The sequence below is a fragment of the Phallusia mammillata genome, chromosome 3 (genome assembly GCF_965637545.1).
Source record: "Phallusia mammillata chromosome 3, kaPhaMamm4.hap1.1, whole genome shotgun sequence".
In the NCBI taxonomy this organism is placed as follows: Eukaryota; Metazoa; Chordata; class Ascidiacea; order Phlebobranchia; family Ascidiidae; genus Phallusia; species Phallusia mammillata.
The window spans coordinates 14,971,888-14,994,052 of NC_137254.1; the positions used below are offsets into that span (position 1 = coordinate 14,971,888).

Consider the following 22,165-nt stretch of genomic DNA (forward strand, 5'->3'; position numbering starts at 1 on the left):
CTTCGACCCGAATGGCTGATCTAAAAATACCGAATCCTACGGCAGTTTTTTGTTCTTTTGTGTGTGACTAAGTTATCTAGTTAATTGGTATGATAAAAAAATAAAAAAAAACACACACTGAAAGCAAAAAACTAAGAGATAAAACTAAAACCCCAAAAAAGTGAAAACAAGGGTAATTTGGTATGAGGGAACAAGCTGTGTTTTATGTAACCTTGAATGAGCGATAAGTACTTATTAAGGGGTCGTATTGCTTCAATAGGTACGTGCGAAACCTTTTTTTTGAAAGAGGACGAGAGTTGCAGAGACTTAATGTCGTGCGGTATTTCTTCCCATACTTTTGGTCCTCGATGGCAAATTGATCTTGCGCCGATCGCGGTGTTTACCCGGGGATGAAAGTAATTCTGACTGTCAGCCCTTCTAGTGTTGTGGCTATGTACTGACGTAGTAGGCAGTGGCGGCTAGTGCCTTAAATTTGTGGGAGTGCTGCTTCAAATTTTAGCCTTTACTGAATGTGATATATGTATTTACCGCTAGATGTCGTCCCTGAGTTATGACGTCACGTTTCGTATATAACCGTGTACCGCGTCTTAAACGTGGCAGTCAATACAGGTAACCGCTTAAAGGTGTGTGCGTTCATGACATGGTGTCAGAAGTGGTTTTATAAAATGGAAGGTTCGTTCTCACTGCCTGAAGCTATGCAATGGAGTGGCAATATGTCACAAAACTGGGTTAAGTTTATCAGGGGATTTAGGCTTTATTTGACAGCTGTTGGTTATGACGGAAAGGCTGCAAAAGTTAAAACATCTATGTTGCTCCACGTGTTGGGAGAGCAAGGTCAAACCACCCACTCAACATTTAAATTTGAAGAAGGACAAGAAATGCACTTTGAAACTGTGGTCAATGCCTTCGAAAGCTACTGTTGTCCGAGGAAGAATATCACCAGCGAGCGATACAGGTTTTTTTCTAGAAATCAAAATGATGGTGAAAGAATAGATGTTTTTATAACCGATTTAAAAAAACTGTCTAAAAGCTGTGATTTCGGTGAACTTTGCGACTCATTAATCCGAGACAAAATTATTATTGGTATCAAGTGTGTTCAACTTCGTCAAAGTTTGCTGCGGGAAGAGGAACTAACGCTTGAAAAAGCTATTAAAATGTGCATAACAAACGAAACAGTAAGATCGCAAATGACAATGTTTCGATCAACAAATTCTACAAGTTGTAGCTTGGATGCTGTTCAACGCGAACCACGTGGTAATCAATTACCAGCGCCTCGAGTTTGCAGATTCTGTGCCTTGCGACATGACGTCAGAGCGTGTCCTGCCTGGGGAAGGCGATGCTTGAAGTGTGGTGGAAGAAACCACTTCGCTCGATGTTGCAGTGCAGCTAATCACCCGCAAGCGCAACGCGCGGATACAATTCAGACGTACAACATGCAATCTGTAAGTACTACTAGTTCACCAAAAGATTGGCTTGTTGACACTTTTGTGCTTTCATGTACACTTCGTTTTAAGATAGACACGGGAGCCCAAGTAAATATTTTGTCACGCAATGATTTTCAAAAACTTCAGGGACGTCCATATGTTTCTATTACTAATATTCGATTGATCTCATATACTGGCCACCATATTCCAGTTTGTGGGACAATTAGTTCAACACTTCAATACAGAGAGCAATCATTTACTCTACCATTTGTTGTTGTGGAGATTAATGCATTGCCTATTATAGGATTAAATGGAGCAGTAACTCTTGGCCTAATAAATAAGCTGGAACCGATTGTCAGTGACGAACAAAATTTGCTGTCCAGCTTTTCAGATTTATTTCAAGGGTTGGGTTGTGTTCCAGGTTGTCACCGAATAAAGACCGATAACAAAGTTTGTCCCGTAGTCCGTCCCAGCAGAAAAATTCCATTTGCACTCAAAAACAAACTACAACAGGAGCTACAAAGAATGGAAAAGATGCAAGTAATCAAAAGAATAGAAGAACCAACTAAGTGGGTGAACTCTCTTGTAATAGTAGAAAAGAAAAACGGAAAACTAAGAGTTTGCTTAGATCCGCGAGATTTAAATAAAGCAATTTTGCGTGAGCATTTCTGTCTTCCGACTAGAGAAGAAATTATTAGTCAATTTTCAAATGCTAAAGTATTTTCTAAACTCGACGCTTTGTCTGGGTTTTGGCAAGTAAAGTTGGATGAAGATAGTTCTAAGCTTTGTACGTTTAACACTCCGTTTGGACGGTATAGATTTTTGCGCATGCCGTTCGGCATTTGTTCTGCTCCAGAAGTGTTTCACAAGTTGGTGTACATGATGTTTGAACACATGAACGGCGTTGTAACGTCTATGGACGATATTGTGGTTTGGGGTTCAACTAAGCAGGAACATGACATGACGCTTAAAAATGTGTTAACGGTTTTGCAACGCAATAATCTGAAACTCAATAAGGAAAAATGTGTGTTCGGTGTAGACAAGATTACTTTTCTTGGTGAAGTTGTTAGTGCTTCAGGTGTTCAACCTGATCCAAATAAAGTTCATGCAATAGAGCAACTAAAGCGTCCTCAGTCTAAGGGTGACTTGCTGAAATTTTTGGGAATGGTCACGTACCTAGGTCGTTTCATTTCCGACTTGTCTACTAAAACATCTTCTTTGCGTTTGTTATTGCATAAACGGAGCAACTGGGAGTGGACGCAAGCACACGAAATGGAATGGAGGAATTTAAAACGGCTGGTCACAACTGCCCCAGTACTTCGGTTTTTCGACCCCAAGAAATCGATCAAAATTTCGGCAGACGCATCTAAACATGGACTTGGAGCTGTAATTTTGCAACAGCATGACAACATGTGGCAGCCAGTGGCGTATGCGGCAAGAGCTTTAACAACCGCTGAAACAAGGTATGTACAAATTGAAAAGGAATTGCTTGCTATCACCTTTGCATGTGAAAAATTTTATCAGTATGTTTATGGTCAGAAATTTGTGGTAGAAACTGATCACAAACCTCTCATAGCGTTGTTTCTCAAGGAGTTAAATAACTGTCCGTTGCGCATTCAACGTCTAATGATCCGGTTGCAAAGATTTCATTTCACCGCAGAGTTTACTCCAGGTAAATTCATGCACACAGCTGATTTGTTATCAAGATGTGTGGAGAACAGTGTGTCCGTACAATCGCTTTCTTGTCATAGTGTATGTGAATATGTAGATCTAATTGTATCCGCTATTGCTTGTATGCCATTAGTTAAACAAAAGTTACAAAGTAAAACCATATGTGACGAACAGTTGCAAATTGTAATGCGTCTTGTAAATAATGGTTGGCCTTTACATAAGCGTGCTTGTCCTGTTTTAGCAAAACCCTTTTGGGATGTCCAAAATGAACTTTCTGTTGTTGACGGTATTTTGTTTCGTGGATCTCGAATAGTTGTTCCAATGTCTATGCGCAGTTATTTTTTAGAACGTGTGCATGAAGGCCATTTGGGTGAAGTAAAATGCAAAGGACGAGCTCGGGAAAGTATATATTGGCCTGGGTTATCCAACGACATATCTGGTTTGGTTTCTTCTTGTGCCATTTGTGCAAAATTCAGGTCACAGCAACAACGCCAACCGTTAGAACCTCACCAAGCTCCTTCTTATCCGTTTCAGAAAGTGGCAACTGACCTGTTCTATTGGAACCGAAAAATGTTTTTGGTAACAGTGGACTACTACTCCGGATATCCAGAAGTAACCCCGTTGACTACAACTTCTGCGGCGTCTGTTATAAGTGGTTTGAAAACTATTTTTTCCAGGTTTGGAATTCCCGAAACTGTTATTAGTGATAACGGTCCTCAGTTTTCTAGTGAGGAGTTTGCAAAATTCGCCGAGGAATGGGGCTTTGATCATTTAACCTCGAGTCCACATTATCCACGATCTAACGGACTGGCTGAGAGGAGTGTCCAGACAACGAAGCAACTACTTAAAAAAGCTCATGCCAGTGTACAGGATTTTAACAAAAGTTTGTTAATATTTAGGAGTGCTCCTCTCCTTTGCGGAAAATCACCTGCACAGCTTCTCATGGGTCGGCAAATCAGACACACGATGCCCCTGGATATCGAAACGTTAAAAAGTTCAACTTGCCGTCCGTTTGGAAAAGAAAGAAAACAACAAAAGAAGTATTATGACAGGGGAACAAGAAACATGCTGTAATTACAAGTGAACACTCCTGTAAAACTGTACAATACCCAAAACAAACTATGGGATCAACAAGGAACTATAGAAAAACAGTTATCTCATCGCTCTTATCTTGTAAAAACTAGTGATGGTGTATTATATCGGCGTAATCGTGTTCATTTACGTCCATTGAATGTTATTGTGAATCCTTACCCTTCGAGACGTCAGTTAAGTTCAATTTAAACGAAGGGAAGTTGTGATGTATGTATTTACCGCTAGATGTCGTCCCTGAGTTATGACGTCACGTTTCGTATATAACCGTGTACCGCGTCTTAAACGTGACAGTCAATACAGGTAACCGCTTAAAGGTGTGTGCGTTCATGACACTGAACATATATAAGTTGGCAATATATAGAAAAGCTACATTTCTAGTTTTCTAGCCATTGTTTTGTGCAGAAAAACAAGTACCGGTAATACAAATCTTAATTAGCAACTCCATTGTGACGTAATTTTTGTTACGCAATAATGTACACGAGTGTAAACAGCAGACGGTATCATTTGTGTATTTTGTTTACTTGCACAGCGACGGGCCAAACACAATAACATGCAGTAATAATGTCAGTTAGACAACAAAAATTGTCATGTTTCATTTAAGTAAATTTAGTCACAGTCAGCGTCTTCAACATATTCTATGACACTTCACAGATTATTGTCACACAGCTTTTTATTGGTATCATAACTAACAAATTTAACAACCACATTACATTGGTTTCGGAACTTGTTCATTTAAACATCTTTTCTTGAAGAACTTGTTCATTTAAACATCTTTCTTGGATTTTTGTGTACAGACTATTAATTGTATTTTAGTTTCTTAACTGTTATAATTGCTGCTTGCTGGCAAATAGCTTATAATTCCTTTTTTAAGTGCAAAACTCCTTCAAGCTTTAAAATTTACAACACTCTCACTTTAATTTAAACCATATAATTAAATCTTGTGCTTCCTTTTTACAACCAAAATTAATCATAAAGTTATAGTTTGGGCATGATAATTGATAGCTTCTTCCTTAATTCCAAGTCTTTTGGAAATAATGGTGTTTCTCAGAAAAGTTTGCATCTTTTTCAGAGTTAAAAAGAACTGTTTCGCCTTTGGAAGGACTCATGGAAACAGCAAAAAGGATTTTTCATCCTAGTAATTTCACTTGTCAAAACATCATCTCTTAGATTAATTATTTTCAAAGTAATCATGAACATCAGATCTACAGAAACATTTTCATTTGAGTAACTAGCTTTTCTTTGTCAACAATAGGATGTGCTTGGTGTCACTACTATCTTGTCTGTAGAATGTTCATTCTTAGGAAACACTTCCTGTGAAGCAATTAAGCAGCTACTGTTTAGATAGACAAACAGTACATGTCCATTATATCAATACACATGATTGCACTTAGTTGCAAATACTGTCCACATGGTGTGTTACGAAATCCACACTTTAAATTGTCTTCACTCAGGTATTTCAAAATTCCTGTTGCTTCTGCAGTTGTTTGTCCTGCATTTGATATTGCCTGAATTTCAGTGAGGCATTTAACTTCACAGTCACAAATTTATTTGTTCTTTAGTAGTAGCATTAAGAACTAAAACTGAGTATTTCTTGTTGTTGCTTATTCCTGCATGACATATTTGGAGTAGCAGATGTTTTGTCTCATACTTTCATAAAAGTTTTTAATTCAGTTTTTTATTATAAAGGTTAATTGTGACTTTTCAAGGTGTTAGATGACCTTTTTTTCTTTTTCAAGGTGTTAGATACACTTATAATTCAATGATAATTGTGAAAACTGAAACCCACTTACAGTCATCTTAAAAAGTCACGACTAACAGTCAAACAATAAATTTATTGATAGCAAAATAATTGTTTAACTGCACTCACTGTCGAACTTAAATATACAGTACACGGGTTTTTTGGCTTTGGAGTTCACTGACCGGAAGCAGACAACACAACTAGCGCTACGTCACGGGAGGGGCTGCGCATGCGCACAACTGCAAAACGTCACGAAACTGGAGCTGCAGCTCCACCATAGATAACATAATAATGGCATATTTTTTTTCAAAAAAGGGGGAAAAAATGCCGATCAAGGTGGAAATTATACTTATTAACTTATATACTGCTAAAGAATAAAAAAAAGTATAGTAAAAGTTATCTGTAATATTGGAATATTACATAGGAATATTAAGTAAAAATATCTAGGGGGTGCTGCAGTTCCGCAGCCCCCTCGCACGAGCCGCCCATGGTAGTAGGTGTAAACAGGGAGTTGTATGTGGAAGGTAGTGACATCGGTAAGTGCTGCGAGTGATGGCTCGTAAAATTTTGTTGTGTTTGATGTTGATGGTTTTAACTGCTGTAGCGTATCCGCTACCCCAAGCGGCGACGGCGTATTGTAGATAGGGGTACGCAAAGGAGTAGTAAATCATGCGGAGAAACTGTTGTCCAAAGTCACGTAGCTTGTACATGATACCGCAGGCTTGTGCTAATTTTCGTTCTATTTTGTTTGCGTCGAACGCTGTATTTGCTGCGATCCTATGGAAATCGTTTTGCGTGTTTCCGCGCTTGGAAGGACAAAACAGTAAATATGTTGTTTTACTCGTATTAAGCGATAATTTGTTGTGTCGCATCCAGTTATCAACATAAATAAGTTCCTTGTTTACTTTCACCTGCAGGTCGTCTAGAGACTCTGATGACATGTTAAACACGTGTCATCTGCGAAGAGTTTCGTTGTGAACTTGGATACCGTTGGTAGATCGTTTATGTAAAGCAAAAAGAGTAAAGGAGCCAGTGACGAACCTTGGGGGCAGCCACGCGTAACGTTTAGCAGTTGTGATGTTACGTTTGATATGCGTGTGCATTGTTTGCGGTGCATAAGTAGCTACGAAACAGTTCTAAGGGGTCTCCCCGTATTCCATACTGATGCTCCAACTTCCACAACCAAACCCTGTGATCGACTGTGTCAAACGCTTTTGACAGGTTCAAGAAAATAGCACATGTGTATTGTTTTTGATCGAGGGCCGCTAACACGTTTTCATGGATGTCGTAAATTGCCAGGGAGGTAGACCGATTGCATCGAAAACCATACTGGTGACTTGTTAACATTCCTTTTTTTTCAACGTAGTCATACAAACGTTGATAATTTTTTCAAATATCTTAGCAAAAGGGGATAGCAGTGAAATTGGTCTGTAGTTATTGCATTCAACTTGTGAGCCTGATTTATGAATGGGTATCACTTCTGCTATTTTAAGTTCAGCGGATTATTCCCCATGTTGTATACACCAGTTGAAAGTCTCTGAATGCATAGGTGAAATAATGCTTTTAACCATTTTGATGTATTTAACAGGAATTTCGTGACTGGGCACAGATTTACGACTGTCAAGAGTGGATATATACATTTACACCTCATCTGGGGTAATGTCATAGAATAAGAAGGATGATGGCTTTGTGATGGAGAAACTATTGGGTGGTGGCATAACTGGTTGTGGAATAGCTGATGCCATATTTGCTCCGATGTTGGCAAAGAACTGATTAAAGTTGCTGGCAATTGTAACTGGGTCTGTGGTGCAATGTTCTATACCATCTAGCTTTAGTTCTGCAGGAGCTTAGGGTGAAGTTTGTTTTCGTGACAACAAACTATTAATAATTTTCCACATCCCACCAATATCATTTCTATGATCTGTTAGTTCCTTTTCAATGTACTTATGTTTAGCTTCTCTCAGAATGTGGTTCAGCTTGTTGCGATATTGTTTATATTGGTTACGTTTACTTGCACTTGAATACCCTTACCACAAAAACGTGATCAGTTGGTTCAGCGATGGTCTCTTATTAAACCTATTATCCAATGTGCGTTGCATGAAAACCTCACATATTATGCTCGGTTCTTATTAATGTTAATTAAACCGTTTCAACCAAGTTATGAGCTGTTAGATAGCGTGATCGTACCCAATTGTTTTGTTCCAATAATCTTTATAAATTACTTAAAGAAATCTATAGGACCTCATAATATTCGATACACTGGCGCCTATTTTCCTGTACAGATTGCTCTGAACGATTTGGAAAACAGCGTTAATATTGCGACTCTATGTGGTACGTGTGTTTTATTATTGTTATAGGACAACCAAAACCATACATAAAGGTACTATTTCAGTCCAAGCAAATGTTTTTTTACGAACAACACATCGGTAAAGTTACTGTTTATTATGAGTCAACAATTGTCTGTTCAAGCTTGGAATGATATTGGAACTCTTTTCACAAACATCACATCGATGGGCTTTCATTTTGTGTGAGTCACCATGTGTCTTTTTAAAGTTCCACGCTGATTAAACCTTTTGTTACAAGTATCACATCGATGTGGTTTCTTTTTAGTGTGTATCAACATGTGTTTTTTTAAATCTCCTCCACGACCAAACCTTTTTTCACAAACATCACATCGATGAGGTTTTTCATTGGTGTGTGTCAACATGTGTGTTCCATTAGAACATCAATGTTTATGTGTCTTGATTCTTGAACTTTAAGTGCCTCGTAATGATGGTTGATTTATGATACATGCTTTACCATCCGGCGTCTTGAAATTTATGTACCCAGGACAGAAATACGTGATTCTCTACTAACAAACCAGCACAACTAGGTACCTACAGTTTAAATCCCACCACCGATTAAACCAAAGCTTGAGAGCCGGACATATCACTAAACGCGCGCCCGAAAGAACGCCAAAGAGACGTAGCAAAAAGGGTTTCGAAGATATCGACCTTGGTTAGTCACACAACTAATTGTGGTCACCAGATTTTAAAATGAGTTTATTTTTTGCAGCCGCTGTCACTGCCAAGAAAACAAATTACACAGAAAAGGGTTTTTAAAATCGTGGTTCACTTGTGCGCAAACATGACGTACATAAATCTGATGTTCTAATGTCGATTAGCTATCGGTAGCTTTGAAGAGCTGAAGAATGTTTTTTATCTACATTTTTGGGCCTTTGTCTTTCTCGTGTTTACTCTTGGGGTGCTAAAGACTGTGTTGGATAGCTGACATCATCCTGATGACGCCCCTGATAAGACGTCGTAAAGTCGGATGATTTGTCATCATTTGCCGGATGATCAAAGAAAGGTGTTTGAAATATGCCTTGTAGTAACACAATATTCACCGAAACAAGATGTTAGGATTTACACATTTGCTTCAGATGGTTTGTCATTTATCGGTTTAAAATGCCGGAATGTTATGTTAAAAAATTGTTTGACACAAATTTAGTTGAGCAAATTTGTTACGCTCCAGAACGGAAAAGCAAAGAAATATTCATATCATCCTAAAAATTTCCGATAACGCAACACTCAAATTTTATCATGTTTAAACAATTTGGCAAACCTCACATACAAATTCTTTGGGCCATAAAAATGTTTTTTGAATCGGCTTGTAAACAGAATAAACGTTAATGCAATCAACAATCTGCACACCAAAATGTATAAGTCTGCCGGGACCATAGAATTCTAAAAACATAGAAGGACCACTCATTGTTCTTGCGTCTCGTTCCGCATGAGTAAGACTGACACGATACCGCGAGTTTTCTCGTTACTTCAGTACCTGTTGTCTGTTTGGTCGCTCGAAAAGTGTAAATATAAACCATGGCGCCTAGTCATTGCTGTGTGCCTGGCTGTATTTCAGGCGTCAGAAATTCTAAAATTAAGAACGAACGCAAAGTTTCAATTTTTGCTGTCCGAAAACCGGCTCTTGTCAAAAGCTCAGCAGAAAAAGCCCATAGAGAGCAGCTTACAAGGTTTGTGCTGTCCATGAGAGATGCAGCCTCTGGTGATTGCATTAAAGAAATGCTACAAAAAGAAACGTAAATTGCCATGAATATGCAAAAAAATCGTAATATCAGTCAATGTCAGTATTTTTCTTCACAGGGCAGCAATTTGTGAGTTGCACTTTATGCCAACAGATATTGTTGTTCATGGCAAATTCAAGACTCTTTGCCAGGGTGCTAAACCATGTTTACATTTACCAAAAAAGTAAAGTTTTACCCATCCATCTAGAAAGCCACCAGTGGCAAGAGTTGCAGAAGAGCCCAGAAAAAGACACAAGAATATTATTGACTTACAGAAGTCCTTTAAACAACTACCTGAGTTTTTAAAAGGTTAGAGAGGCCAGCTGTTAGTCTGCCAGGTGCCATGTCAGTAAAAGTAGTTAATAATGCAGATTCATTTTCAGAAAAATGGATATTTTATGAGAAAGGAAACAACTTGGTGTCAGAATTACATGTAGAGGCACAACTAGTTCCTCATTTAAGGTAAAAGTTTAGGCAAGTTTTTACCCCAAAAAAGTACTAATCAGAATTAATTTTCACACTGTTAGGGTTGTTTTTGCATTAAATGCAAAAATTGCAGAGTTGTCTGTAGATGGGTGGAAAGTTGATTTGGGATCAGTACCTCTTCCTGATGCCCAACAAGTTGCACTAAGTAAAGTATTATGTAAGTTTCCAATTTTTGCTTTGGTCATTTAAATCTGAACAACATAAATCTGTGTTGTCACCAGTTGCACTGATGAGACACTACTACTTGAAAAAGTGTTTGCAATCTGTAGCTAACTTATTTTTGTATATTATGACCAACTGCTTTTCTACAAACAATATGTAGATGAAATTTCCAATCTGACTCCCTGTAGTGGAGTACAAGAAGTTAAGAACACAAAAGTTCATCCTATTCTTACATGGGAAAATGGATCAATCAAAATTAACAATGTATTTAGGGCAACAAACTGTAGATTAATTGGTAAGTGTATATTGTTTCGTATGTATTTTCAGATTGTATCAAGGTATGTTATAATTCTAGCTTGCAAGAAAAATGCAACATGTCCTGAGTGCGTTGAAATTCAAAGTGAATCACTTTTGCTAGAAGATGATGACTCACAAGTTAAACAAGTACGCTATATGAAGCTAGTTACCTATTAAACAGTAATAATAACGATTAATTGCATTTTGCAGAACACCAATCCTTGGAAAGAAATGTTTTTAAAGCAACAGTTATTGAACATAACACTGCCACCTAATGCTCGCCGTTACCATCCAGATTTAGTACGATGGTGCATCGAATTTTATTGCCGGTCGCCAGCAGCATATGAACATATACGTGCCTCCGATGTTTAGACTTTGCCTTCCCCAACAACCATCAAGCGTTACCGGTAAAGTTGCAGTTTGTTAAGGGACAGCAAAATATTTATTATACTTTTGTGTAGTAATTTTATAAAGCCTCAGCCTGGAATTAATCAAATGTCTCTTGATGAGATAGAAAGGGTATCAACCTCGGTCTCTGAGTTAGTTGGATTTCTCACACTGGATGAAATGAAAAGTTTGTTTTATTTTGGTGTATGCCAAATAAACATTTTTACTGATCTATGATTTTGCAGTAAAAGAAAACCTTGTCATGAAGGACAACAAACTGGTTGGGTTTGTTGACCTGGACTACTCTGGAGCTGACTTAAGCAATGATATTGCAACACATGTTTTGGGCAAGTGTTTACTTTAAAATGAAAATTTTAGGTTCTTAAACATGATTTTAAAACTCATCCTGTTTTAGTGTTTTATGTGAGAACAGTCAAAAGAAAAGTTTCACTGCCTATAGCGTGGTATCCAACCAAAGTTACCCCTGCACCAGCTCTGGCCTTAATATTTTGGAAAATTTTGTTGGAATGCGAGTCTAGAGGTTTGCAGATCCATGCAGTTATTGCTGATGGAATGGCTACAAATCGACAGTTTTTTAAATTGATTAGTGGAAAAAAAAAAAAAGTTTGTTGGAACCACTGTATGCACCTAATCCGATTTGTCCAAGTCGTCCTGTTTATTTATGTTCGGATCCTTCACATTTGTTAAAAGTAAGCAACAAGTATACTCCAACTGGATATTTTTTCATGCCTGCCTTTTTTTACATAGACTGCAAGAAACAGTTTATTTTCTTCAAAACCTGGTGGATCAAAGTACATGAACAGGAATGGAAAAGATATTTTATGGACCCATGTTGTGGAATTGTATAATACCGACAAGGATATGCCTGTGCTCAGAAAAACTAACTTAAGCTTGGCTCATATTCAATTGAATTCATGTACAAAGGTAATTAATATGCTATGACTGCATAACCACATAAGTAAGCAGTTTATCATGCAGATGAAAGTAAACTTGGCTCGAGATATATTAAGTTGGAGAGTAGGGCAGTGTTTGCTTGCTAACTCCAACACATCTGGAACAGCTGATTACATCCTTCTTTTTGCTAAGTAAGTACATTACTGTACCAACTTGTTCAACCAATATAACATTTGGATCCATTTGTTATATACGGAGGTTATTTACAATAGACTTGTTTGCACTTGTAGGTGGTTCGACATAGTAAATTGTGGCGTCAAGTGTCCAATTCGCAATCCAGAAGACTCTCGATTGTTATGGCTACAAAATGTGTTTATTGAAGAGCTTATTGCTTGGAAGGTCTTTTGATTTATGTAGTACTCTGACAACATTAACAAAACAATAGTTACCTAACATTCTGCATGAAGATTATGTTAACTCTTAGTCCCTGTGATGTTATTCCCATTGGTGTCCTCAGTTCATCACCTCAATGTTTTATTTATGTAGAATGATATAGAAAAACACCACAAGGGTGAGACGAAAAGAATTATGGCCCGTCCAACACTGGAAGGATTAGTATTTACAACAAGAAATCTGATTTTTCTTGCAAAGAGGCTTTTAGAAAAATTCGAATATGTGTGCCTTCACACTTTTTCACAAGATGTGTTGGAGGCATTTTTTGGAAACATTGTAAGCTTATTTGTTGCTGTTTGCATAAATAACAGAAGACCGGTTACACAATTTGTAATTTTATTTAGAGACAACTTGGACATCGAGCCAGAAACCCTGATATATTTCAGGTGTCATATGGGGTGCAGCACATAACCCAACGCAAAATAATAAAAAAAATTAAAGGGGGAACACTACATTTGGAAAAAAGAATGCCTGGACAGAATTGTGTGATGAACCACTCCAAAAGAAAAATAAATAATTTACAGCTATTGCAACCCTTGTTATTTTGATGTAGTGGCCAAACTTGCTCTCAACCCAGAAGATTGTTTGTTTACTTTTCTAAAAATGTTTTCGAACTGTTTTTTTGCTAAAACTGTGACCGAGTACCCTTATAAAAAGCTTGACAATATAGGTAACAATTGTTTCACTTTGCTCATAGTCACATTTGGCCATGTCACTTAAAGTTTCTGTAAACCTTAAAAAGTGGGAACCAGAAAATACATAAACAATCACAGAATCAAAATGAATAGTGCTAAGTTTCTTGTTGCATTCCTTGCTAAAATTTGAATACAAATAGTCCGTGAAGAATGTAAAATGTTCTGATGGCCTTTTTAAACATCCGTTTTTTGTTTCAAGCATGCAAAGAAATGATGAATTTGCATCATTGGCATCGTACAAATGTTGAATAAGGTGTGGAAATTTCTTTTCTGCTTTATGTACTGTGTAACCACCTACGTAGGCTAAAATTTCACTTTCAGTTTTTGTAAGTGGAAATGATTGAGCCATGGCTTCTTTTTCCGGATGACGCACAATTTCGTTAACAACGTGTAACAGTTGTTTTGCTGCTTCCATTTGTGACAATTTTAAAAATAAAATATGAGCGTCACAACAATACTTTGGATACTCTTCAATAATTATGCTTGCTTGGTTGCATTTGGAATGCATACCTAGCCATTTTGTAAAAACTTCATACCCTGCAGGAGATACTTTGACTTTGTCATGTGAAATACGCTTTACAAAATCAGGGGTATTTGGACTGCATGACACTGACAGGAGTTGTGTCGAGTCGATCTGGAATGTCAAACAGTTCCAAAAGCAACTTTTCGGTAATTTCACTGCCCGACATACTTTTTAAGGTAAAGCTCCTGCTAACAAGGTAAAAAATGTTATAAAATAAACCAACATCACTGCAAAAAGCAGGTACAGTAGCCTATTTGTCGCCTGCCGCTGTTGACACTTTTTCTGATCGTGTCAGTCTTACTCAAGCGTGACGAAGCCCAGTGGTCCTTCTATGTTTTTAGAATTCTATGCCGGGACCATCTGGGTCACTGATCTAGAAAAAAGTTACGATTAGGGGAATTTTGAAGCCTGTGCGTAGGTTTTGCCGCCATATTGGAAGGGTCACCTGGTACAACAGGCAAAGCATGAACACAGTGCTGTGCATTCGGTTGCAACAAAAGAAAAGTTAAAACGGTAGAAGTAGAAGTGACGGCGAAGGCAGTGATGATGACGAGAGCTGTACAAAGCGCAGATATCCCGTACATTTCACAAGTAGGATATATTTTTGACATTTTGTTTGAGTTATAGTGTCGGCAACTGAGGCGAAGCTGATTTTAGGTGCATTGACTTGGAATGTTATTGTTTGTTATATAACTACGGATCTTTTACCATTATAATTGTACAGCAAGACAAGCAGACCCTCTTCACAGTCATACATTGTGGTGTAGTAGCAATTATCCAAGTGATGTATACATTTTGACAAATCCTGTGGTGTAGTGGTTTATCACATGTGGGATTATTAGGTATACAATCACTTGGTTATGTGGTCTATTGACTGTGGTCTGAAATGGTAAGTCTTAATTTTAAACTGTCAAGAACTCCATTATTTTCATTACTATTTTATGCCCACTTCAATTAAAGGTTTTATACATTTGCTGCTAGATTTGCATCTTAGTCTGATCGTTGAAAAGTCTGCATAAATAACATTGGTAAGCAAACCTGAAATCCAAGTAAACACTCTCTGGTGTGCTCAGACCATTTTTAGAAAAATATATAAACCATCTTAGCTAAATTATCAAACTAGAGAGTATGTTGTTTCCGCAAGATTCAAGAATTTACCAATACATCTACAGCAGGTGATAGTTAAATTGTGTTAATTAAAATAATGAATTTGAACATTAAAAGTAATTCATAAAATAATGAGAAATATATTTAAGCAACAACTAAAATTGAAACATAGTAAATGGCACCAACAGAAAATGAAGGTTAATACTGCCGCACAGTTTTAGGTTTCAGTGTTGCTGATTCAAATGAATGTTAGGCTACACAACTCAGGTTGGAAGAATTTACTGGTAGATATATCATTTGTTTAATGTATTGAATTTTCGGAATGTATTTGCTCATGGCTTTAACTCACCCCTGCATGTTTCTAATAAGGAATCATGGGAATTATTCCTAAAAGAGTGCTTATATATTGTTGGTCTAAAATTGCCTGATAACACACTATTGCATCAATCAAGAACTTGTTTTTTTGACTTGTGTTAAAAGTACTGAAGGCCTATTTGAAAATTTAGTACACGAAAATCACCCACCCTTAGTACACATTCAGTAAGAGGCATCATCACAGAAAAAAGGCAATTGCGAAAATCAAGATTCTACAAATATTTTAAATGTAATGAGTAATAAATGCAGGATCACAACCAAGGAAATTTCACACTGCAATAATTAGAAAGTTTTATTTTGAAGACCCTATCCACGGGTAAAAAAACAGCACTTTGTTTCATTTGCATTGAAGCACTTAGTTCACCCTCTTCACCAGCTCACCATAGTTTTCCGTCCTGGCCCTCTGCCAGGAAACAGAAAAAATATATCAATGCATGCTTGCCACTACACATGGCAAATTACCCAAATGCAAAGGAATTCCTGAAGCAATAGCGTTGTCAGTGTTGATGAATGTTCCTCATTCCAAAGTGTTGACCATTGATTTGATTGCCCTGTTATGGAGAAGGGACAACCATCAATTTGAATTAATCAAAATAATATCCAAATGCTACACAAAAGTTCGACTTCACCATTTAGTGAAAAAAATTGTAAAAATCACTGGAAACGACACCAGAAAAAAGTATAGCAAAGTAGTTTTTCAAAGATTCAAAAACTAGTTAAGACCATAAAGACTATGTTAATTTTAACTTGAAGATGGGGCAGATATTGAAGACTTTGAAGAAGGGGGAGGAGAACCGGCCGCTAAACAGGCACGAATGGGGGACTCAGGCAGTGGGAACAGCGGGGGAGGAAGATCCCTATCACGTACCGTACGAATCCCACATGGCACCCGTACCAAACATCGCAAAGTATACCTTCATCACAAAGGGCATACTATGGTTCTATAAGGGGACAATGTCATCAGCCATATCACTATGGTGGAACTGGACAAGTGTCACGGGGTTGGAAGGAGCGACTTTGCCCCCGATGGGTGTAAGCTGTATAGTACACTCAGACGTAATAGCTGCCTAGGAGGCAATCGTGGAAACAACGCAGGATATAAATGTCAAATCTACGGACCACAAGGATTGGACACAACAAAAACGCACTAAGCCAAATGCTGGGAAATGGGCCGCAGTACGAAATATACAAAGCAGCCAATTGGAAGGTGGACTTATGGCCTGCAGCATGCATGAATAGACAAGAGGATAGTGGACGCACACAACCATTGGTATACTTGGACGTCGCATGGGATAAGGACAGCATGGGATACGACGACAAATTCGACGTAGGATCAGCAACAAACTGGGCATACCAACAAAGTGCTCTTGACTTTCCACTTGAAGGCAACATAACAATGACAAGGTATCAATTGGGGGAAGACATTACAACCATTCCAATCCACTTCGTGCAAAGAGAAACGCACACAACATGCTCGTTAAACGGATCAAGTGACAACACAACAGTAAATAATACAACAGAGACACCATGGTACGACGTCACCTCTGGCAACACACCAAGCGGCAAAATGATGTTGACCCAGATGTACGTCTACGAAGAAAGCATCAAAAAGAACTTAAAGGCACCAACATACAGCAATGAAGCAGATGATTACGCCACAAAAACAGACAATTTCATTGCATACCATACACAATGAGTGCTGATGTCATTTTCGCAAACCCTCGCTAGTTGGCACCGCACCGTTGTGACTTTTTATTTGCAGTGCCGGTGTCAATTGTGCATATATATATCAATGTATCGTTTTTTATTTCATTACAATGTTTAACGAAAGCTTTCCTCTTCCTTCAGAAATAAGGAGTATAGTAGAAAATAATTTTAAAGCTGACCCATCAGCAACGGTGGCTGAAAATAGTCTGAAAAAAAATCAAGCAACTTTGGATTTAACAGAAGTATATTGCGATGAATGGACTAGAAGAAAATACAGAAGGATACCGCGGGCGAAAATGGGCCTTCACGAGTGGAGACGCTCGGACCGGCATATTCCAAACTCCAAATGGGGTGATCTACATCGAAGAAGAGGAGATGGGGAACAGCCGGGTTCCCCATCGCCATGGGTTGTACATTTCAACCTCGCCAGAAGGCAACACAAGAGGGAATTCTTTGCGGAAGAAAGGGGTACTCAAAATTCGAAATCAGTTAGGAATAAGCAGGGGCGGCTCGTGCGAGGGGGCTGCGGAGCTGCAGCACCCCCAGTATTTTTACTTGACATTCCTATTCCAAGTTGTTATACAAAACAATCTTTACATATAGTTTTTATGTTTGATCAGTGTATACTAAGAATAACTTTTATGGCATTAATCGGCATTTATTAAAACAAAATTAGTAAAAATTTTGTATTATTCAAAAAAAATCAAAATAATGATAAGTTATGTATGGCGGAGCTGCAGCTCCAGTTTCGTGACGTTTTCAGTTGTGCGCATGCGCACTTGGAAAAGCTACATGCCGGGCGTAATAGGCGAGAGGGGGCTGTGGCTCGCGCAGCCCCTCCCGTGACGTAGCGCTAGTTGTGTGGTCTGCTTCGCGTCAGTGAGCTCCAAAGCCAAACCCGTGTACTGTGTTTTTAAGTTCGACAGTGAGTGCAGTTAAATAATTATTTTGCTATCATTAAATTTATTGTTTGACTGTTAGTCGTGACTTTTTAAGATGACTGTAAGTGAGTTTCAGTTTTTACAGTTATCATTGAATTAAAAAAGTGTATCTAACACCTTGAAACAGAAAAAAAGGTCATCTAACACCTTTAAAAGTCACAATTAAGCTTTATAATAAATAACTGAATTAAAAAGATTTGTGAAAGTATGGGACAAAACATCTGCTACTCCAATGTCATGCAGGAATAAGCAACAACAAGAAATACTCAGTTTTAGTTCCTATAATGCTACCAAAGAAAAATTAAATTTGTGACTGTGAAGTTAAATGCCTCACTGAAATTCAGGCAATATCAAATGCAGAACAAACAACTGCAAGCAACAGGAATTTTGAAATGAAGACAAAAAAAAGAGTGAAGACAATTTAAAGTGTGGATTTCTTAACACACCATGTGGACAGTATTTGCAATCAAGTGCAATCATGTGTATTGATATAATGGACATGTACTGTTTGTCTAACCAGTAGCTGCTAAATTGCTTCACAGGAAGTGTTTCTTAAGAATGAACATTCTACAGACAAGATAGTAGTGACACCAAGCACATCCTATTGTTGACAAAGAAAAGCTAGTTACTCAAATGAAAATGTTTCTGTAGATCTGATGTTTATGATTACTTTGAAAATAATTAATCTAGAGATGATGTTTTGACAAATTAAATTACTAGGATGAAAAATCCTTTTTTGCTCTTTCCATGATTTCTTCAAAGGCAAAACAGTTCTTTATAACACTGAAAAAGATGCCAATTTTTCTGAGGAACACCAATATTTCTAAAAGACTTGCACTTGCAGTGCTAGCTCTAAATAGAAAAAAGTTTCTTAATTGTCATTTGGAAATCAAGGAAAAAGCTATCAATTATCATGCCCAAACTATAACTTCATAATTCATTTTGGTTGAAAAAAGGAAACACAAGATTTAAAAATATGGTTTAAATTTAAGTGAGAGTGTTGTAAATTTTAAAGCTTGAAGGCGTTTTGCACTTTTTATAATAAGTGTTTTATAAGCTATTTGCCAGCAAGCAGCAATTATAGCAGTTAAGAAACTAAAATACAATTAATAGTCTGTACACAAAAATTCAAGAAAGATGTTTAAATGAACAAGTTCTGAAACCAATGTAATGTGGTTGTTAAATTTGTTAGTTATGATACCAATAAAAAGCTGTATGGCTAGTTTTTTTGTGTGACAATAATCTGTGAAGTGTCATAGAATATGTTGAAAACGCTGACTGTGACTAAATTTACTTAAATGAAACATGACAATTTTTGTTGTCGAACTGAAATACTTCGACCTTTTTCGACTCATTTATATCTATTTTTTTCTATATTCCTGTTGTGTTTTACCGTATTTACAACCGCTTCGTTTCGAAGCTGTGCCACGTGTGTTTTTGTTTTTCACAGTATTACTGAACGTTATTGTGTTTGGCCCGTCGCTGTGCAAGTAAACAAAATACACAAATGATGCCGTCTGCTGTTTACACTCGTGTACATTATTGCGTAACATAAATTACGTCACAATGGAGTTGCTAGTTAAGATTTGTATTACTTGTTTTTCTACACAAAACAAATGGCTAGAAAACTAGAAATGTAGCTTTTCAATATATTGCCAACTTATATATGTTCAGTAAAGGCTAAAATTTGAGGAGGCAGCACCCCCACAAATTTTAGGCACGAGCCGCCACTGGGAATAAGTGTCTCTTATCTAGCCGCAGTAAAGGACATGGCCGCGTACACGCGGTACATGTACAAAGGGACCCAAGAAATACCGCACAGCCTGATCGAAAAGTTATCAAGCGAAAAAAATAACACTACCGCTTACACCAGGGGTTCCCAACCTGTGGTACGTCAGGGTTTTTCAGGTGGTACGCGAGTAGCTTCCGCTTTTTTCACAAAAACCTGGATTTACAACTTTATATTTTGTTTATCTGATTTTGCTTACAAAAAAAATTCTCCAAGCTTCTTCTTATTGTTATACGTAACTATTCCTGTTGTTTCGTATCATTACGATCTTCAAAATACAGGTTATGTCAATTGTCAACAAGAAGCACAACTGCTTGAAAAAACGTAAATGCTGTGGGACAGTGGGCATTAATTATGTCGAATGATTGCTCTTGATAGATATCATCTACTATTTTATAGCTTAAGCTACAATAGCGTTGAATAATGCTAGTGTTGTAAGCTAAAAATAGATCAGGATAAAATGTTCAATAACGGTTACGTATGAAGACGTAGTTTATGCTTCGTAGTAGTGCATAGGAATGTGAGCAGATATTTTCCGTCACGATGATCATCAAGTCAAAAATTTGAAACCGACTAGGTGCGCCCGGAAATGACTTTCGATGAGTTGCAAGTTTACACCGCGCATCGACCAATTGGTGGACAGCAAACAAAAATCTCATTAAATTTCGTTGTGGTGCTTTAGTTTTATTTTAGTAGGCCAATATTATTATTCTGAATAAAATATGATTCGATCGAATTAGTAGTTCTGCAAGAAGTGGTACGCGTGGCAGTACAGAGCGTCCATGTGGTACGAGATCGCAAAAAGGTTGGGAACCCCAGGCTTACACAAAGAGTCGATGGGCAACTATAGCAGAACGAGTAGCAGCAAAATTTGACGAATATATTCAAAGAAGCTCTTTTCGAAGAGGACTTCTCATATCCTGAGTTATTGGCTAAACGCGCCTACAATACGGTGCAATTCGGCACCGTAAACAGGAAGATGAAAAAGGCTTTCCGCAGAGCAAACAGGAAAATGAGCGCTCAATGGACTGCAAAGGAAGGGGCAGATATCATTAACGAAATCATATCAGAAGCAAAAGACATCCAATGAAATAACATCGAAATGACCAACTTCGAACTAAAAGTAGCACTAGTATGCGCTGCATTGGAGGCAAGGAACAGCGAGCAAGATGGAATCAAACATTCGCCTGACTTCTGTCTCCATGGGTCAGCAGGTAAGGGCAAAACTCTATTGGGACAATTTTTGTTCCCAATGGAGTACGCCAGTACCCTCACGAACGATAGCCAAGGAGTGGGACAGATGGCTTTACGGCATAAGCACAAAGTATTGAAAGTAGATGATGCTGGTAGCGCCTTTTTCAATAACGATGCTCTCATAGCTTCCGTAAAGTTTATGTTCCACTCCAATGGGTCAGCCAAGACCCATGGAGATAGACAAGACAACAAGGCAACTTGTACTTTTCTAACTACAAATACGAAAAATCCGATTATAAAGATGGCATGTTTGGGTGACCTCCAGCCCATGAAAAGAAGATTTATGAAATCACATTGGAATGAGGAGTCTAAAGGTCCCAACACAGGTGGTCACAAAGAAATAAAAGCAAGTGTAACCGACGAAATAGTGATTATACTAGCTCAAGAGTGCATGAGGAAGTTACTCGAAGAAGAAACCGCAGTGGATCCTGACATCTGTAACCTAGCAGATTACATCAACAACATAGTAGAAGAATACGAAGCCACAGACAGCCAAGATTCAGATATGGAACAAGAAAGCAACGAATGAGGGGTGAAAAGGAGGGCGGGTTCAAGCACCGCACCGCAAAAAAAAAATAAAGGAGAATCCGGTGCCATATCTAAACAAATTCGGAGATCCAGTGGACCCCCTTGAGAGAGAGCATAGACCCAAGCCTAAAGAAGAAGCCCGAAGACCCTTGCGTGTGGGAGAACAAAAGCCAAGATGAAGATCGAAGCTTATTGGAATCAATGATTATGCCAGCACAATGGCAAGCGGACAGCCGTAGATGCATGCATCGCGGCTGTGACGCACAATGTGTGTGCGAATTGGAAAATCTAACAGAAACAGATGAAAGCACAAACGCGTCAGACGATATTCTTCTCAAACTAATGAAAGACGCTGGCATAGAACTGGACGAATTGGCACAGCAGAACTAAAATATAAAACTGCGGTGCCGGTGTCAAATATATATATATATACTGTTGTGTTATGTTAAGTTGTTGATTATACACTACAAACTGAATAAAAACAAAAAAAGAAAAAGATTCAAAAGAGAACATGGTAGAAAAAAATAAGGTACAACAACCAAAAAATGTTAAAGAGAG

The 22,165-nt window shown here is 37.9% G+C and overlaps 2 pseudogenes across 1 annotated transcript; one reads left to right on the plus strand and one right to left on the minus strand.

Moving 5' to 3' along the window:
* Window positions 1–22,165, minus strand: part of LOC145219640 (uncharacterized) — a 225,974-nt pseudogene that overhangs the window by 183,843 nt on the left and 19,966 nt on the right.
* LOC145220346 (uncharacterized) lies at window positions 10,939–13,255 on the plus strand (annotated as a pseudogene). Its single transcript, XR_013858119.1, has 8 exons — window positions 10,939–11,080; window positions 11,144–11,340; window positions 11,395–11,507; window positions 11,566–11,667; window positions 11,736–12,030; window positions 12,089–12,265; window positions 12,782–12,964; window positions 13,033–13,255. The product of XR_013858119.1 is annotated as an uncharacterized LOC145220346 (transcript).